Raw genomic sequence first — 19,764 nt, 5'->3', positions numbered from 1 at the left:
GGGGCGTTTGCCATGCCTAGAATTTGATTCACTGAGATGAATACATGTGACCTGTATTCAGCAACTTTTGGGCAATCCCATGCCACATGTAAAAAAGAAGCAGGGGTGTATCTACAGTGCCAGCAGCATTCATCGGCTTTGATGCCCATACGATAAAGACTCACAGGTGTTCTATAAAATCTATGTAGATATTTAAAATTAATTAGTCTGAGCTTATAATTTGGAGAGAGTTATGTAAGTTGCCCACAGCAGAATCCCACTGGGCCTCAGGCAATGCATTAGGGAGTTCACTGTTCTAGTTTTGCAGTGACTTAGGTGTCACCAACAGGCCAGTATTTTGCATGGTTGTGTACAATCGTGTAATGAGTTTTCGGGGAGATGGAGATCTGAACAGGTTCTCCAATGCAGGCAGCAACAGAGGGGCCAACGGGAAACTGTCCCAGAGGACACGACAGGCCGCCCGCAGTTTATGATATAGGAAGACCACAGCAAATGGCACTGATTGCTCCTGAACGTATCTCCTGGATACAAATCAGCAAATGTGTGGAGTGACATCTTGCATTCCAGTGTCTTGCTGACCCCATTCTGAATACAAGGCAACGTTGGTTTCTGTGCTAGGGGGACGGAGGGGGCATACAGCACCGGAATACCTGCCCTTCGATGTAGCTCATCCCAAGCCCAACGCAATGTCCCAGATGTATCTATATCTCCATGTGGGCGTCACAACTGTTGGTAGACTTCCACCTTGAGCGGAATGGGAGCCATGGCATCAGTTTTGACTGCAACATGTGGCTGAAAGGGAGTCAGGTGGACCCAAATATGCAGAAATTGAGCCTGGGCGCACAGCGGAAGTGTCAACAAATCCCACGAAGTTCTAGCCTGTCCATCCGCCCACACCAAGGAGATCATGTGCGACTTCAGAGTGTTAGAAAATTGCTGCGTGAGTGGGATTGGTAGGTTAACAAATAAATATAAACACTTTGGTAACACAACCATTTTGGCTAGTGCTATCTTCCCGGCCAGCGACAGCGGCAATCCAGCCCACACCTTAACCTTCTCCTCCAACCACATAACAGCCTTTCCGCAATTTATGTTCCACACCTTCTGCGTATCTCGACTTATCCAAACTCCCAAGTATTTTATCGCGTCTGCTTCCCAAATCAGAGGGAACTCAGATGTCATCTGGGGCGTTCTGTCTGTCAATTGGAAAATCACAGACTTAGCCCAATTCATAAAAATACCAGCCAAACCTCCGCATCGAATAAACTCTCTCAAAAGGGGTCTAAGTTCTCTTCTTGATTGACAAGATAAAGAGTCACATCATCGGCATAGAGGGAAATTAGTAAACTCCGGGAACTGAACCCTATACCTCGGGCAGTGTGGTGTTGTCTGATCCTGGCAGACAAAGGCTCCATCGTATTCGCTAAAAGCAGAGGAGAGAGAGGGCACCCCTGCCTAGTACCACATGTAATAAGAAAGGGTTCTGAAAGTATTCACCTGGATCCAAGCGCTGGGTAGGGTGTAAAATAGCCTGATGTGATTAATGAAGAGTGGCTTCGCGGCCGGGTGTAGGGGGCTAGCCACACTCTTTCTGTCCATATCATCATCTAGAATGGCCTTAAAATCCCCTCCCCACAATATCATGCTGCAACCTGTCACTCTAATTTTCATCCAAATGCCCTGAAAGAATTTGGCGGAGTCTACATTTGGGCCGTATATTGCCACAATGACTAGAGAAATTCCTCCCAACACACCACTGAAGAGGAGATACCACCCTTCTGGGTCTCCATGCATTTCACCTTCCTGACAATCCACTCCCCTCTTAACCAGCACAGCTACTCCATGGGCGTAGTTTGAATAAATAGAGGAGTACACATTCCCCCACCTGTTATGTCCTAATCTTTGTGAAGGAGTTACATTTAAGTGAGTCTCCTGCAATAGACATACATCTATATTGTGTCTAGAAAGTTAAGCATGGACGAGTCTAGATTTCCTTCCATCATTCAACCCTCTAATGTTCCAAGTAAGCATATTCAATGTTGTAGCATGATCATGTGTGTATCATCTGAACTTGAGCAATGTGAACATTAGGGGTGCGACATTTTCCAACAACAGATTATGCATTCTGACCAATAAGATACAAACATACTGGCAATGAACAATAGAACAATCCCACCCCTCCCCCTCCCACTACAACCCCCCAAACAGATTGTAGAATACCCACCCAGAACAAACTGAGTCTCGAAAGACCAAAAAGTGGTACAAGGAAACTTCCCATGGGGGTGTAGTGGTTCCGGCAGACTCCCCCGTTCTAACAGGGTGACGGAAGTACTGCAGAGAGAGGTGTATGCCTTATATCAAAACAAATAAAATCTCCTAGAGCATTGACATACTGCGGGAGCGCTGCAGCCCATGACATCAACACAATCAGCAGCACCCCAATTCGGTAACACAGCATGAAAACCACCCAGGATTTTGAACTATACGATACCCATATCAATCATTGTCACTTAGGTGTCCAGTGTCCGACATCAAAGCTCCTCGTAGTTCTTTACTTTTCTTCCCTCTGACATGCTTAGCAAATTTCAGTGCAGATTTTGCATCAGTGAAGAAGTGGGAAGTTCCATCAAACGAAACCTTTAATTTGGCTAGGTATAGCAGGGAATCTGGGATCTGTGACTGCAGAAGGATACGCTTGGCTGGGAGGAATTCTCAGCATGCCACTTGTACAGCAGGGGTGAAATCAGGGTAGAAAGAGATGGTGTTACCCTTGTGTGAAATGTGACCCTTCTCTCTAGCCTGCCACAAAATAAGATCCCTGTCTTGATAATACAAGAGCTTCGCCAGCATGGGTCTAGGCATCGTCTGACTGGAGGTTTTGGCCTCAGGGACGTGTATGCTCTCCAACATGAGGGTGCTTATGTCTTCACCCTGATCCGCGGTGTGAGTGTCCCGTTGGCCTTCTGTCTGCGGATCAGGTTCCGATTCATCATGGTGCGTGGCGCATTTGTGTTCAAAAGTGAGTTTAGGTTGCTTAGCGTCTTGTTTACCCATGTTGAGCAGCAAGAGGTAAGTGGATAACACGTGAGTCATCTGCCAGTACCCGGCACGGTCCATCCACAACAGCGTCCAGCAAGGCGACTTCAGTTGTGTCTGCGTTTGTCCCTTCCTGAAGAACCTCGCAGGGCCCTGCACATCACGTGCTACTCCCAACTGCAGCCAGAAGTTCGTGTCACCCTTAATGTTGATGGCAAACTGTGTTGCTTTAACAAAACGTAGTTATTTCACATCATGAATTCACACTAGAACTTACCCCCTTGATGCTTCTGTTGAGGTCTCAACTGCCTATCAAGGTCCGGATATGCCACTGAAAATATGCGGGACGTTGTGGGGTCAGGGTGCTATGCACTCGCTTCCCATGTTGGGAGGAATTACCGAGCTGGACTTTTGATGACTTCTTAGTCCAGCATTGTAGGTCCTCCCACCTCTTCCATTTGAGAATGCTGCGCCATCTGTAGACTCTCAGGGTCTGCACCTTCCAGGCGATGGCCTTCCATGTCTCCTATTTGTAATGGATAGAAGAAATTATAGAAAAAAGATTTGTTTTGTGACTTATTGTTTGCCTGTATTGATGTAATACAATTTTACTACATCAATCACAAGATAATTCTCATCAGCGAATATCATTGTGAAATATTGAAGGCTAAACAACTCGTGCATTAAAACCAGACACCCCCACGCCCAGCTGCCTGGAACTGAAGCCTCATTTTGATGGAGCTCAATACTGTGTTCTGAACTAAATACCAAGAATAAGAGCACTATGAAAGGTCTGCAATATGTGTCAGTGAGAGCGTGCTCTTTGGGAATGTATGAATAGTTGTGTGCATGAAGGGGATATATTTGTATGGGTGACTGAGAGCCTGTAATATGTTAACAGTTTGTGTACTTAATTATTCTCCATCTAATTGTTCTTGTGTTTGAAAGCATTCAGAAGCATATTTTTGCTCACCACTCCAATTTTGAGTTGACAAGGAATTTGCTCTAAGAGTCTAATACCTCAGTGCTTCAGTTATTCACCTCTGTGACTCAGCCCGTTCCCCGCTCACAAATCTGAATGAACACTACTCATTGTCAGTCCCTGCTATCTTCAGCCTGATGATCATGATGTCACATGAACACAGCCTTCCCTCAACTCTGAAATGCAAATATGGCCTTGTGCTTATTTGAAAAATTACTCAAGGCTATGAGCTACTCTGAGGGTGTCTGGAAGCTACTAGTAGCTCCCAAACGACTATTTGGAGACACCTGATCTAGGCTGAGTGATATGTGGGATAGTACACATAGCAAACATCATTTTCATGTGGTATGTTAGATATATACTTATGTACAGTAGCAAGTAAGATATAATATGTTTTCTATTTTTACATGACATGAAAGTCTACATTTCACATGAAAATCATATATATACTTAGATTTATCTCAAAATACACAACAAATAAAATGGAGGGCTCTAAACACACAACACACACTAACATGGCAGCTTTCTTAATCATAAAAGTCTTACAAATCAACATAATTTTTTTATGTAATGCAAATAATAAATGACACTTCAGTTCAATCACTACACTTCACTCAGGAACTGAAAGGGACATTCTAGCATGTGTATTAAAAAAAACAGTTCAACATATTTACAAATAAATGTAAACATATACCTGTTCCTCGGGTAAGCCATAGAGCTTGCTGTACAGGGACAGAACCTCAGTTGCAGCAACTCCAGCTCCTTTGGCAAGAACGCAAGGGCAGTATCACCTGTTCTTTCTGGCACCGTGGCTCCCAGAGGTCACAGACAGAAGCTAAAGTTGGGGAGGTCTAGTTGGCTGCAGTGTTAGAAGGCAAATGAGCATATTTTGAAATGCTGCATACATGTGCACATCATAAGCAATTGTCAACGGTGACAGGCACATTAATTGGCTGTCCTATGTTGCTTTCACACGTGTTAGCCTCTGGTTCGGTCGTTATGGTGTTTCACACCGAGTAGGTGTCAACTTCTGCCGCAGACGACTAATTCCAAATGTCTAAGACAGCAAGGTAAGGCAGGCCGCCATTTTAAATTGTGGAATAGTGTGTTTGTGACTGTTAAGTGTGTCATCACCATTCAAAATGATGGCTACTTTGTTTACATGTTGAAAATGCTAAAGGTATTCAATTATTTTTACAAAACAGTGTGATGCATGTCGTTATGTGGTTCAAAGCACGATTTTCACAGTGGTTTAAAAAAAACAAGAATATATAAATAATACATAAACAATGCATTACTCCCACATTAAAAAAATTAATAACTTGCACATATTATAAATGTGAATTTAAAAACAAAAGTATACTAAACATATTAAGGTTTAATTAGGTATTAAACATGTATATGCTTTGAAAACTATATATAAAGTGTGGTTTAATTGGAAAATATATCAACAAACATTTACAATGTTTTTTTTTATTTTGCAATACAGACATATGAACCCAGGGTGAGTGAGGAGAGGACAGACTCAAGTGTTCCGAAAATTTACAGACGATGCCACCATGGAAGAATTGCATATTATCAAACAATTCTGATTGAATAGGCAAACAATTCTCTATTTATATCATCAGCTGCAGCCAGATCTGCTGATTCACGATATGACTCCCACATCAATACCAAGAATAACGGAAGTACTTTATTTTGTGGCCACAGGTTCATTCCAATACACTGTTGTAGTATCTCATGGAATGTCACAACCAACTTTCAGTGGTGTGCTACAAGACGTTCTTTCTTCAATGATGAGACATATCAACAGCTTCTTTCAGTTTCCTACAAACTTGGATTTGGCCATTGTAAAGGGGGATTTTTATGCCTTGGACCACCTACCATGTGGTCGGAGCTATTGATGGCACACATATTGCGTTGGTGCCACCACACGCCATTGAACAAGTGTACCACAATCGAAAGAACTTCCATTCAATCAATGTGCAATTTGTGGGCTTACAGATTTGTACATCACAAGCATGTATGCATATTTTCCTGAATTGAATCATGATTCCTTTGTACTACGGAACAGCAGTATACTCCCACAAATGTCAGAAGTTGGACCTGAGAGGGCCTGGCATGTTGGTAAGTACTATCTGCCATTATATTATTTGGTTATTGTAAAGTGTAATGATCTAAAATTGTGTTTACATTTTTTACTAATTTCTTTTTCATCCCATATAGGAGACACAGCTTATCCTAACTGAACATGGCTGTGTGCACTGCTGAGTAATCAAACAATGCCAGGGGAAGTCTGCTTCAATGCGGCCCATGGAAGAACACGAAGACCATTGAACTGGGCTTTTGGGCTCCTAAAGGCCAAATGTTGATGTCTAGGCAAGATTGGTAAAACCCTCCTCTACTCACCCACCCAATTTGGTGTGCAAATTCACAGTGGTATGCTGCATGTAACATAACATTGCCCTACAATGGAACATCCCATACATTGCAGATGAAGAAGACCATGAAGAGCCACTGGGTGAGGATGTTGAAATGCCAAAAGAAGATGATAGTGGGGAAGAGGAAGGAACTGACATCCTTCATGATCTCATTGACAACTTCTTCACGAGTGTAAGTATATAATTGCATTTTATTTTATAAAATGTTAAACCAAATTTTAATGTAATGGAAATAAAAGTCTGTGCTGGATATTGTTTTGAAGGGCCAAGTAAAGTGACATCCAGAGCAAAGATGTTTGTTGATCAAAGTCTTAACACATTGACTAATGTGTTCATTTGCATTCTTCATCTTTGATTGTTCCTAGAAAATGTGTCCTCACATATATTCATTTGTTTGGTGTCTATTTTGTATTGTAATGTAATAAATAGGTTTCTTTCTCTGTTTTAGACCCTTCACTACGTCATCTTCATTTGGACATTTCAAAGTTGTGATATTTGCAGTTATTTGCTACAGTTGAGAAGTACAAAGGGAACATGGGTTGTTCCTGTGAAAGTCTCACAGACTTTGGGTGTACATATCTTTTACTGAGACAACTTGCACAGTGATTGAATGGAAGTTTGTAACATAGTAGTAGACTTGTTTTCTGTTGAATGTTGGCCCCAAGCCAATAGGTGCTGCTTGATTTGCTCTAACCACACATGTTAGTCGACCCAATGCATACTAATCTCCCTTCACGTTGGTAAAATGCTCATTTTGTTTTAAGTGTATGAAGCTGTTGATGTGTATCAAAATTGTAGAACTAACTTCTTGTAGCACACCACTTACAGTATGTTGTGACATTACCCAAGAATCTGCAACAGTGTTTTGGAATGATCCTGTTGCCACCAAATTGAGTACTGCCTACATTTATGACTATTGGTATCATTGGTATGCCATTTCTTTTGGCAGTCAGACTATCTGGTTCCTGGTGATGAAATAATGCAATAATATTTTGCCTACTGAATCTGATTGTTTTGATTATACCCCCTTTGTGCATAGTAGCAAGGTGTGGTACTCAAAATGTATAATGGCACTAAGTGTTTGTGTGTTGTGTGCCTTGTTTTGTTTAAGAAACATTTGACAGACCAATCTTTTTCAAATATGATAAATTACTAATTAATGGATATCTGATATTTGTATTTTGTTGTCATGGTAAACATTTGTGAGGAACATTGCCACCTGCGAGACATCATCAACACATCCTTCGACACCGCCACCTTCCCTGAGAGCTGGAAGCACGCCGAACTCAGCGCTCTTCTCAAGAAACCCACAGCGGACCGCACCGAACTCAAGAATTACCGGCCCATCTCGCTCCTCCCGTTTCCCGCCAAAGTCATCGAGAAGACCGTCAACAAGCAGATGGCCGCCTTCCTCGAGACGAATGGATCCCTCGACCCCTCACAGTCCGGCTTCCGAGCCAATCACAGCACCGAGACCGCCCTCCTCGCCGCCACCGATGACCTCCGAGTCCTGATGGACAACGGAGAAACAGCGGCCCTCATCCTCCTAGACCTCTCCGCGGCATTCGACACTGTCTGCCACCGCACCCTAGTACAGCGCCTCAGCAACGTCGGAATCCAGGACAAGGCGCTGAAATGGGTCATCTCCTTCCTCGACGGCAGAACACAGAGAGTCCGCCTACCACCGTACAAGTCAGAGGCCTCCGAAGTCATCTGCGGCGTCCCTCAAGGATCCTCGCTGAGCCCCACCCTCTTCAACGTCTACATGAGCCCCCTCGCGGCCATCGCACGCCAACACAACCTCAGCATAATCTCCTACGCCGACAACACCCAGCTGATCCTCTCCCTGACCAAAGACCCCGCCGCCGCCAGAGCCAACCTGCACGAAGGGATGAAAGAAGTAGCCGAGTGGATGACGACCAGCCGCCTGAAACTGAACTCTGACAAGACGGAGGTCCTCATCCTGGGCTCTTCACCCTCTGCCTGGGACGACTCCTGGTGGCCTCCCGCCCTGGGCACCGCACCCAAACCGACAGACCATGCACGCAACCTGGGCTTCATCCTGGACTCCTCCCTATCCATGACCAGACAAGTCAACAACGTCTCCTCGGCTTGCTTCAACATCCTACGCATGCTACGGAAGATCTTCTGGTGGATCCCCACCGAGACCAGGAAGACCGTCACCCAGGCCCTCGTCACCAGCCGACTGGACTACGGCAACGCCCTCTACGCCGGTACCACCGCCAAGCTCCAGAAGAGACTCCAGCGGATCCAGAACGCCTCAGCCAGACTCATCCTCGACATCCCACGAACCAGCCACATCTCCGGACATCTGAGAGACCTTCACTGGCTCCCCGTCAACAAAAGAATCACCTTCCGCCTCCTCGCCCACGCACACAAAGCCCTACACGACCAAGGCCCGAGCTACCTCAACAGCCGGATCAACTTCTACGCTCCCAAACGCCACCTCCGATCAGCCAACCACGCCCTCGCCGCCGTCCCCCGCATCCGAAGAGCGACTACAGGAGGAAGGTCCTTCTCCTACCTGGCCGCCAAGACCTGGAACTCCCTCCCGACCGACCTGCGCCTGACCCGAGACCACCTCTCCTTCAGGAAGAAGCTGAAGACCTGGCTGTTCGAGCAGTAGCGGCACCCCCCCCTCCCCCAGCGCCTTGAGACCCTACGGGTAGGTAGCGCGCGATATAAATGTCATTGATTGATTGATTGATTGATAGTAATTCATTCATAAAAATAATCATTTTATTGTTTACATTTTCAAATGTATGATGGAGGAAAAATGCATAAATACAGAAAAGGACTACACAAGCTGTCTTTGACTTTGTTAGTCTTGCTTTTATTAAACAAAACCAAATAAACTAAATCAGGATAAAAACAAAAAAAACAAATAATGGGAAAAAAGTTGGGGTAAATGAACCCATCATTGTAGAGCCAAGGTGGTTTGAAGTCCAATGCCCAAAATTCAGCAGGAATCAGAAAGGTAAATGTGTCCGGAAAGTAGCCCACAGAGTGCATGGTAGTCACACATTGGAGGAAATTAGGCCCTGTGTCTCTCGGCGGGGGTCTTGCCATCCTGTCCTGGTGATCTGGATGAACATGTGCTCCTGCATTGGGATGGTGGATCCACAGTTACAGGAACTGAGGTGGGTTCAGGTGTTGCCTCTAGTGGCAGGGCCTCTCTTTCTGTGGATGAGGCAGATGTAGTTGTCTCAGATGTTGTTGGACCACAGAAAGGGTAAGATGATGCTGGAAAAGCCCTGCACATATGGGTGTATATGTCCTGCAGCACTCAAGTCAGGGATCCCAAAGTCTCCATCTGTACACTGTGCTCCCTTTGCAATTGCTTCATGTCCTGGAGCTCTTTTAGGACATGGCCCATCATGTCTTGTGAGTGATGGAAGGATCCCAAGTCTTGGTTGAGTATGACCTAGGTAACAGTCAACCAAGTGCCCTCACTATGCTGGCCACAGTTTCCCTCCCACGGTGCCTGCCCCCACTACCCTGTGCTCTTAACTCAGTGTGCCCCATCACAGGAAGTGGAGGCATTATGAGCTGATGTGTTGTAACAGCTGGGGTGGGAGGTGTAGGCATGGTCTGAGTGAGACTCACTGGAGCCGTATGCCCAAGAAGACTAGATAGACCAGGCCGCTCCGCTTCATTCGGACTTTCAGGAGTGGAGTCATCCCTGAAGGCTTGATCCTGGCTCGAGTGGAGGATTCCTCGGTGCCAGTTGTTTGGCCTCGTGGTCCGGCTGTTGGACCTATTATTAATGTCAAAAACTGGATATATTGTAAAAGTGTGAATTACACACACAATGAGTTTTAAGCAAAAATGTAGCAACCTACAATGGAAAATGACATTAATATCATGATTATACCTTTCAGTGGTACAGTAATTATTTTCACAGTTTATATTTCATGCAAAACAGCTTCAAATAAACAGGCAAAAGATGTCCTGAAATGTAAAAAAATATTTAGGAACTATACATGAAATGCACCAACCATTCAAACAAACACAGTAGAGAGGAGACATGTAAACTTAACAATCCCAAGGTCTCACCTGAAGAAAACAGACATTTATGATATTGATCATAACACCAGTGCAGAGTACATTTTTCACATATACCATTTATAGTCAGCATACAAATTTACCTACCTTAAATATTTTAGCTCAACAAACTTTCATTTGTGCAACTAATGACATCAATTTAATTACATGGCAAAACAGGACAACATATAAAGCTTCAACACAAGCAATTTTCCAAAAAGAGCATTAAACGGAGATTGAGCAATAAATGACACTTTACCATCTGTGAAAAAGTGATTGGAAGAACAATGAGCAACATTACATTGCAATATGGTTTTCACAAAACCGAGACAAGGCATCATGGTTGTTGTAGTATTGTAATGATACATTTGAGACACTTGCAAAATTGTTAGTTGAACATACCTAGTGTAAATCTCCAGTAAAAAGAAAACATACATTTACTATATGAAACTTGTGTATTTTAATCTGTGAAAAAGTGATTGGAGTAACAATGAGCAACATTACATTGCAATATGGTTTTCACAAAACCGAAACAAGTCATCATGGTTGTTGTAGTATTTTAATGATACATTTGAGACACTTGCAAAATTGTTAGTTGAACATACCTAGTGTAAATCTGCAGTAAAAAGAGGACAGACATTTACTATATGAAACTTGTGTATTTTAATTGTTATTTGGTGTACAAACACTTACAAGCACCATAACATCATGTGAAATGTAATTGAGTTGAAACCTGTTATTTTACATACAACTCAATACATTCATACAAACAATCCAAACAAGAAGTTAATGATATATTTAGGTTTCTATGTAAAAATGAAATTGCTAAATACATTAGCAACAGCTAACTTCCAAGCAAACAGGGCATTTTGGTTTAGTGACACACTGCTAAATATTACTTACCAGTCTCCACTCTACCAGGGATTCCTTTCAAGTCTTTAGGATGTAGGATCTGTAAGACGTTCTCCTCACAGGGAAGAAGTTGGGCTGGGAGAACCACCACCAGTCCTATTGCGCCTCCAGGTGATGCTTGGAGGCCAGGGAACACACTCCCTCTCAGCTCTTATCCCCTCTTCCTAATTTTCTCCTTTGTGCACAGGTTGTTTGCTACAGCATTCACTCTGACAACTATTCTGGTTCACATTTGCTTTTCGGAGATATTGTTGTATTGTGGACTTGGGCTCAAAACAATTGTGGCTCTTCTAATGATTTCATCCACCATGACTGACAATTGACCCTCTGTTACATGGGGGTTTCTCCTCAGTGCCACTATCAAAATAAAAATTATGAAATCAAATTAATTACCCACAAGGCAATAAATGAAAGCAGAAAAAAGGACCAAGAAACGGGGAACGCAAGAAAATGCCCTGACTTCTGTAGGCTAATTTCTCCTTTCAAATGTTGTGGTGCGGCAGAGTGGCAAAGGATGGCAGTCTGAAATGGAGTGTGCTTTACATTGTGGTATGAAGGTGAAAACGATTAGGCAAAACGCATAAGGTGTGAAATTCAAGCCTCCATCCTACAGCCACAGTCCTATGTTGACCGCGCCCGGTGACGGAATCACTCTGTCTGCATGCCACCACTAGAATACTACCATTATAACAGAGAAATCTAAATAGGCTCTGCACAACCCCACCACTCTAATGGCAACAGAGTATTATTTAGCCGCAGAGGAGTCCGCCAGGTCAGTAACAGTAAACTGCATATGCAACGCTAAACACTCTGTTGACGCAGACAGAGATTCAGCCTGCATTTGTCTAAATAGGGTGGCCAGGATTCCGCCAGCTTAATGGAGTTCTTGGATACTCTGCTGCGGAATGACAACTGTAGTCTCACCAAGATCTAAATCAGGCCCAAAGTGATTTCCCCAGAATTACAAAATACAGTGCCTCGAACCTGGTTCTCCAGTTCCAAGCCGGCATCCCCACATCTAGGCCAACTGAGCTAAACACCTATTAACCAGAAAATATGTCTTGCATGATGATAAAACACTATTTTTGTTGCAACACATTTGAGGTAAACGCACAATTAATACAAAGGGATTTTTTCCTCACCCTGTCGAATCATCCAGTGTAAACAAGATGACTTGATAAATGACGATTCTCTGTCCTGTAACTCTGCAGAAAAACAACAAACAGAAGGAACCGGATCCACGTGATCCTGTTCCTGGCGTTTGCTGTTCATTATATTGAAAATCAACTCGCTCCCTCATAAGACGCTCTGCTGCCGCCAGATCCACATGTGTGTAGGAGGGGCTGCCAGAGAACAGATTTATTTTTGCCATTTTGAAACAATTGTATCAGCCAGCAAACTAAAGAGGTGTATTGATCACCATAGCAATGAGTGAGCCAAGACTGGCAGGTGAAGAATATAATAATTGCATAGAGCAGTAGACAAAGCAGCATTGCAAAAAAAGCACCAAAGTGCTTCCATACTTTTAAAGCTCTTACAATCACCACAGTGTCCTCTATGTGTGACTGATGCATTTTAATGCAGTGATGCAAACACCAGCACTAACATATGTTAGTCTAAACCCTGCTGTTGGGTACTTGGCAGGGCTGGACTTATATGTATTAAAAGGTAAGGATTAGGCCTCGCAAAAGGTTTATTTAGCCAAGTCAAAATGGCAGTGTAAAACGTACACACAGGTTGCAATGGCAGGCCTAAGACATAGCTTAAGGTCTACTGGACTGATTGGCACAATGTGTGCTGCAGGCCCATTAGTAGCATTTAATGCACAAGCCCTGAGTACAGGTATTACCACTTTACTAGGGACTTAGAAGTAAATTAAATATGCCAATTGGTGGTAAGCTGATGTTACCATGTTTAAAGGCGAGAGCATGAGCACTTTAGCACTGGTTAGCAGTGGTAAAGTGTGCAGAGTCCTAAGGCCAACGAGAACTAAGTAAGCAAAAACAGGTGGCTAGAAGGCAAAAATTTGGAAGAAACTCACACCAAGGGTTTCAGGTTCAACAAGGCCTTAGCATCACCTTAGTATGACATGCAGTTAAGGGCTTTGAATTGCAAGTTTGACATATACTACCCCTTATTCAGTTCAAAGAAGAGCATTAATCAATTTCATTTTTGTTTCATTGTCGCAGTTTCTCAATTTTCTAAATACAAAGCATTGGAAAGGACAAAAATTTACCTATTATCCCTAACCATCACTGCACTTCCTGATGCAAAATTGGCAAATAACTGTGATGATTTAGGTAGTCGAGAAAGGCTTTGCCGCACAGTACGAAAAAATGCATCAGTCACTCATACAATCAATTTTAAGTAAAAAGGTTGGTGGTCAAGTAAGGTCCAATCATGGGTAAGGCTGAATCTGTGAGCATCAGACGTCAGGAGGCCCGTGACCTTTAAAGGGTCCCCATAGCAATGGAATGGGAAGCTCTGCTACACAAGCTGTACGTTCTCAAGGAGGACCTACCAGACAGAGAGGACCCTCTGACAACTCGTTAGCCATTATGGTACTGCGACCTACTGCATAGTCAGTTAATCTGTCTCCTCTACTATTTCGAGCTCTCACTCATTGTTGTTATTACATGTGAAGAGTTCTGTAGCAATATGTGCACAACCCCCCTGAGCTTAAATGTATCTTTAGACAAGAGGGTTCACCCATAGGGCCAGCACTTGCATATACTGCTCCTCAGTAGCCACATTGCATGTATCGCTGTTATTAGCTACTTACCTATATGTACTTTAGGACCAAGTACTTCTGCTGTAATACATTTTTTGTCATACAATGACTTGGCCCTCTACTGGAATAGTTACCATGATCCTGCCTCTTATGTCCATATGTATACTACATGCATATGTGTTGATATATTAAAAATCAATAAAAAATTGGTTTTTAGAAAAAACTATGTTCCAATCTTTGCACTAAAGTCCAAGACCTTCACTTCTTGGCAGGGATAAAAATCACAAACTAAAACGTACTAGGATTTTGACGGTAAGAAGCTTCCTCAGAAGTCTATTGAGGAGATTTCATTCATTTTTAAGTACCATAGCAAAGCACAAGAAAATCACTTGCCTCAAAGGGGTATACAAGTAGATTAGGGAGGTTAACCTAGCTCATAACAATTCACAAATGACATAGCTTTTTTTTATCTGAAAGCAGATAGCCCACAGATATTTTTCGTTGTTCCTTTAATAGATTTGATAACCTCAGTACTATATTTCAGGAAACCTGTTTGCCGACAAACATCTGGAGTACTCATAACAGACCATTATATTAAATACCTGGGTAGATGATCCTGTCACGGCTGGAATTATCCAAGAACAAACTGTCTCATTCATATCAGCCACGCTGCGTGATATTGAGAATTAATTGTACACAAAGAGTCAGATGCACAAAGCATTTTTGCAGTCGCAAACCAGGTAAAATTTGCCCATTTTGTACGCAAATGACAAATTGTGACCTAAAACTAATTCAGTATTTGGAAGGGATGTGTTTTGGGCTTCTCTAACAATACTGAATCGGATTTGGATGCATTAATGTTTTGTGGCCCAATTCCGGTTGCAAAACAATAATCTTTTACCACCTCCCCAATGGAGGTGGTAAGTCATTTGCAAATAGGATCCCTTACCCTAGGTGAATATTTACAAACACATTTTTTAAGAGTAGGCAGTGGCCACATTTACTTTAAAAAAAATTAAACGTGCACTTTTCTTTTTTTAAAATTATATTCCATTTTCCTTTAAGGAAAACGAGTCTCTGGTTCACTATGACAATTAAGAGAGTGCTCTTCAGAATACTCAGACAACAGCTCTGATTACACAGTAGTCCTAGCTGTGCAACCAGAGCTGGTGTCAGCCTGACAGCCAGCTTGCCAGACATGAGGGGAAATCATCCAATGTCTTGACTTGTTCAAAGAAGCTGTTTATCTTACCTGTGGTGCCTAGAAAACAAACTGTCTGCAGAGAAAGAGAAGGAGCCTGCCAAACCTGCAGTATGTGTGACTGTCCTGGAAGAGCAATTTGCATTCAAACCCAAGTTCTGGTGGGGTCTACCAGAAGAAGGACAGCAATCTGCATACCCCAGATTTTGGTGAGCATCAGACTCTTTGCCAGGCAGTTCCACATGGAAAACGCAGAACCACTATTGTTTGTGCTGCTGCGACTAAGCAAAGCAACCTTGGCTCATCCTGTTACATGGTAACCAAGAAGTGCAAACCCGGCTCATCGAAGTGTGGCTGTGACCAAGAAGTGCCCCCTTGCTTTGTTGTAGTTCTATCTAGGACCCTAATTCGATAGTCCTGATTTATGCCCTTATGTGGTTATAATAAATAATATCCTTATAAAGGCATAAGAATCATATCCATATTTAGTCATAGCCCATGCTGTCCAAATTAAGCAAGGCTACTTCCCCAGGCTCCTAGAAAGTACAACGAGTTCTGTAAACAAACCAAACCTCCAGCAACCTGGGAATTACCCATTGCTTTTGTTTTGATTTCGTCCTAGAACTCCTGTGAGCACTCTAAGAACGGCCAGTTCTTAGTGACATCTTTATTGACGTTTTATGTCCAACCTTACGTCAAAACCCGGCACCTTTCAGGTATAAATATACCAATGTTGCCTTAAGCAAACATACGGTGGTGGTTTTGGAGCAGAGAGGCTATCTACTTGCCCGAGAGCCCAGCTGATGCGAGAGCCCTCGGACGCCGCCCCTCCCCTTTGACGCACTGAGAGAGACGCTGTCTTTTCTCCTGCCGAGAAATCCAGCTCCGGTGTTTCCAGATGCCCTCGCGGGTTACTGGGATATCGAGTCCTGAGAGAGAGATACCAGACCTCCTGCTTTCTAATACCCAGGTACGGAGCTGACTAAACTCTTTAAGAGAATTCTTGATTCAGATTCCTTGGCAAAACCAACTTAACTTAAACTGCTACTTACTTACTCCTTCCCACGTATTAGGCTTAGGTCAGGTACACCGGGGTAGGCGTATTTAGAAGCACCAGTTGAGTATGTTAGTCAATGTATATTTGTATGTATATATTTGATCTATTTTAAAGTAACATATGGCTAAGAAAGGATATATGACGTTAAAACGCATGTTTTTACAACGCATACCGTTACAACGGGACTTTTACAACGCAAATACCATTACCACGCATTCATTTACAACGCATGTTTTTACAACGCAGGTACTTTTACAACGCATACCATTACAACGTAAGTATTGGTAAGTATATATTTTTTTTTTTATTGTATATTATTTAAAATTAATATAATGTATTGTAATTGTATTTAATTTAATTTAATTTTATTTAATTTTATTTAATTAATTTAATTTAAATTTAATTTTATTTTATTTTTACCCTGTACCCCTTTACCCAAAAACCCAAAACTGACCCTGAACCCTAAAAATACCCCTTTACCCAAAAACCCAAAACTGACCCTGAACCCTAAAAATACCCCTTTACCCAAAAACTGAAAACTGACCCTGAACCCTAAAAATACCCCTTTACCCAAAAACTGAAAACTGACCCTGAACCCTAAAAATACCCCTTTACCCAAAAACTGAAAACTGACCCTGAACCCTAAAAATACCCCTTTACCCAAAAACTGAAAACTGACCCTGAACCCTAAAAATACCCCTTTACCCCAAAAATGAAAACTGACCCTGAACCCTAAAAATACCCCTTTACCCAAAAACTGAAAACTGACCCTGAACCCTAAAAATACCCCTTTACCCAAAAACCTAAAACTGACCCTGAACCCTAAAAATACCCCTTTACCCAAAAACCCAAAACTGACCCTGAACCCTAAAAATACCCCTTTACCCAAAAACCCAAAACTGACCCTAAACCCTAAAAATACCCCTTTACCCAAAAACCCAAAACTGACCCTAAACCCTAAAAATACCCCTTTAAAAAAAAACCTAACATATAACATTTTAAATATAATTATATACTTACCAATACTTACGTTGTAATGGTATGCGTTGTAAAAGTACATGCGTTGTAAAAACATGCGTTGTAAATGAATGCGTGGTAATGGTATTTGCGTTGTAAAAGTTCCGTTGTAATGGTAGTGCGTTGTAAAAAATGCGTTGTAATGTGTGTTTACCGGCTAAGAAACCATATGAATGCTTTTACAGTATTATTTTATAATACTCCTTTTACTGTAGGCACTTTACCTTATGCTAAGTATTGCAATTGTGGCAATTCATTTCTCTTGTATGAGAAAGAAGACTGCTCAATAAATAACACCTTTTATTGAAAACGCCCGTCTCTCTTTTAACTACACTCTGGTGAAACTAAGTATGCACACTTGACTGAGTGAAATAGCTGTCTATTGTTTTCACACGACTCTAGAGATACACTCTTATTCTGAGGGAGCAAAGTTGTCATGTTTTATGGTTGTCAGAAGCTAATCCCTTCTTGTCTATCCAGGGAGGTTAAACTCCTCCTCGTTTATTCGAGAAAGTTTCTAGTGACCTCTGAGCTAGCTGGCAAACCTTAAGTCTAATATAGTCAGTAGAGACCTAGTCGACCTCAGTCCTACGTCTACACTGCTGAATATATTCTTCCAATGCGCAGAGCCTATTGGGAATATAGGAACTACACTACAGCTTCATTCTGTGCCACTGTGATGAAGAAGTGTGACAGCAGATCATCCTGTGCAGCTGCCCTCCAGAGTCCGGTCCTACCCACCTGTACCTTCATACCTTGATTGTAAGAGATTGAGGTATTGATTGTGAAGGGTGGAAGACCCTCTCAGGCAACAACTTCCATCCTTGTGAGGGTGAACAACAAAAATGACTCAATTAACCTGTGCTTAACCCTCTGGCAACTTGGAACAAAAGCAGTCAGTTTTAAATTAGGGGCAAAGTGTAAAGTATTATGCAGCACGCCAACAGTAACAAAGTAAAAATACAACACAAGAAAAATCACGGACCAATTTAGAAAAATAGAGTGCATTTTAGTTTTAAGTAGCCTTTGTGTGTCGGCGAGCACTGGTTGCTTCCCTTGTCAAGGCTCCAAGAAGTCTGGGGCTGACAATAGGCTAGTGACAAGGCCTTTGGGGGGCTGGAGGCAAGCCTTTAAAGTGTAATTGGGGCAGGGAACAGCTCCGCCCAAGCCTTTGTGTCCAGATGGCCCATCCTGTCCACATGTAGTTCCCTTTTTGTCACTGTCTGGAAGGAATAAACATACAAGTAACAGCAGAGCCATTCACAGTTATGTGACCCAGGACACTGGCAGAAGGCAGAAATGGTAAGGACAAAAAAATACAAACTTTCTAACCGTGGCATTTTCCGAATTAAAAATTGCGATAGTAGCATTAAAGAAGATTTAACTTTACAATTCATTTGAGCCCAAACTGCGTATTTCTATCTGTTCCCAATCCAAAGTTAGCACTTATTAAATGTAATAAGGTATCCTCATGTTAGCCAATGGGAGAGATAGGTCTTACACTAGTGAAAATGAATTTAGGAGTTTTCACTACCAGGACATGTAAAATGTAAACCCACATGTCTTACTTGTTAAATGCCATGTACCTTGCCCTTTGGACATTCTTGCCATCCTGTAGGGGTGACTCTAAACTACTAAAAAGGAAGGTTTATTTTGCCAGGCCGAAATGGCAGCTTAAAACTGCAGTACCGACTACAGTGGCAGGCTTGAGACATGTTTTAAAAGGCTACTGTAGTGGGTGCTGCAGACCTAATAGTGGCATTTAGTTACAGGCCCTGGGCACATGTAGTACCATTTACTAGGGTCCTTCAGGTAAATCTAATGTGCCAATTAGGAGTAGGCCAATTTTCCCATCTTTGAAGGAGAAAGCACAAGCACTTTAACATTGGTTAGCAGTGGTAAAGTGCCACGAGTCCTAAAGCCAACAAAAATGAATTCAGCAAACAGCGTGAGTAAAGGTAAAATATTTGGGGGAATACTATGCTAAGGAGGTCAGGTCTAACAATGACCAACACCCAGAAATTAGCAGGAGTGCGACTGGGACCAGATCCGACCCTTGAGGTAGTTGTGAATCCAGGCTACCTGAAATTACTGGCCTGAAGGTCTCTAACAATAACACCTGCTAGTGCCCTGCACCCATCAATCACCAGAGCTGAAGGAGCTAGCTTCTGACTGGGAAGTGTGTTCTCTCTCACAAACAGGAAAGAAACAAAGTACTGTAGTCTGGTAGCTGCAAGCTTTGGCCATTTGCATCAGAGACCAGCATTATGGTACAATACCAAAGACTAATGAGAACTGTGGTAAACTGGGAGTGCGAAACAT

The 19,764-nt window shown here is 42.6% G+C and overlaps 1 protein-coding gene across 1 annotated transcript in view; it reads right to left on the bottom strand.

The window, feature by feature from the left end:
• Positions 1-19,764, bottom strand: part of LOC144824333 (uncharacterized) — a 610,480-nt gene that overhangs the window by 94,733 nt on the left and 495,983 nt on the right. The gene's annotated exons all lie outside the window — the stretch shown is intronic.

Source organism: Lissotriton helveticus, chromosome 3_1, assembly GCF_964261635.1.
Source record: "Lissotriton helveticus chromosome 3_1, aLisHel1.1, whole genome shotgun sequence".
Taxonomy (NCBI): domain Eukaryota; kingdom Metazoa; phylum Chordata; class Amphibia; order Caudata; family Salamandridae; genus Lissotriton; species Lissotriton helveticus.
This window is presented reverse-complemented; position numbering and strand designations above follow the sequence as displayed.